At 44.9% G+C, this 1,177-nt stretch overlaps 1 protein-coding gene across 1 annotated transcript in view; it reads right to left on the bottom strand.

The window, feature by feature from the left end:
• Positions 1–25: 25 nt before the first annotated feature.
• The window catches only part of SMDT1 (single-pass membrane protein with aspartate rich tail 1), a 4,715-nt gene continuing 3,563 nt past the window's right edge, over positions 26–1,177 (bottom strand). The window contains exon 3 of the mRNA XM_023734588.1: positions 26–1,106. The gene's annotated coding sequence lies outside the window, so the exon portion shown is untranslated. The remainder of the gene's footprint in view (positions 1,107–1,177) is intronic.

Below are 1,177 nucleotides of genomic sequence, written 5' to 3'. Positions count from 1 at the left end.
GTTCTTAAAATGAAATTCACTTCCCACTCAGTTAGGCACCCTGCTAGGGACACAGCTGTTCTGTGCACACAGAGAACAGAAATATTCCTCCTGTTTTTGCAAACTCTGTTGTAGTGACAGGAGAATAAATGTTGGCCCAGGCTGAAGAAATGACCTGTTTGCTTTGCATGAGTCTTCTCTGTTCCTTCCCTAGACAGCTGGAGAAAGGGGTACAGGATCTAAAGGTACAAAAGTCCCCAACTTTTCAGCACTAAGGACTCCTTTTACTGTCTTCACGTAAGGAACCCAAGTTTTGAAAGAATCACTCTAATAATGACATTTCTTAAGTAGTTTTGAACTAACAAAGCTCTGGATGATTGGCATGGGATAACCAGCCAGTGTCACTGAACACAAAGAAAGCTTGAAGCTTTAGTTAGCCTGTGCAGCTTTAGGAGGGAAAAGAAACAGTTTCTGTTGGGCTTTTGTAAATAATGAAAACAGGTCCCAGGCCCCGTAACTACCTTTGTGGATCTGACCCAGGGACAGATTACCCAATAAGCAAGGTATGCACAGGCTTACTTGTGCTTATTTACTAATCTGTAGTGCAAAATCTCACCTGGTTTTCACTGAAATTGTTCACTACAGATTAGTAAGTAAATACAAGTAAGCCTGTGCATACCATGCTTATAGGTTAATGTGCTCCTGATCTGACCCACAGGGGTCTGGAGATCCTGGGCTGTAAATCAGTGGCCCATATGTTCAGCTGATAAGAGAAAGGACAGCAGAGACATGAAACTGCCCTCTAGAGCCTGCTCATATTGAGACGCTTCAGCCACAGAAATACTAAGTGCCTATCATTCAGTCGTACAGGACAGCTGATATTTATTATGTTTATTCATAATTGGATCGCTCGTTTTCTGGTGCTCAGTGCATGGCACTTCACAGAAAACCTCCCAGAGCCTGGGGATCTGGGCGATGGTCATGAACCATGCGGGAGGCTTCATGGAGCGAGGGAGGCTGAGGGCTTTCCCTGGGTCCTTGTGCTGAGAGGGAAGGAGGAGAGGCTGAGAGCATCACCATTACTTAATTAAGTTAGCATTTTCTCCTTTCTGTACTTCCTCCATGCCCTGTAAGAAAAGAAAGCAGCAGTGAACTGGGCAGCTGAGCAGTCCTGCATTCATGTACTGGCAGAGAACGC

Source organism: Trichechus manatus, unplaced genomic scaffold, assembly GCF_000243295.1.
Source record: "Trichechus manatus latirostris isolate Lorelei unplaced genomic scaffold, TriManLat1.0 scaffold00069, whole genome shotgun sequence".
In the NCBI taxonomy this organism is placed as follows: domain Eukaryota; kingdom Metazoa; phylum Chordata; class Mammalia; order Sirenia; family Trichechidae; genus Trichechus; species Trichechus manatus.
Note: the sequence above shows the minus strand (reverse complement) of the source record. Positions and strands in the feature narration are given on the sequence as shown.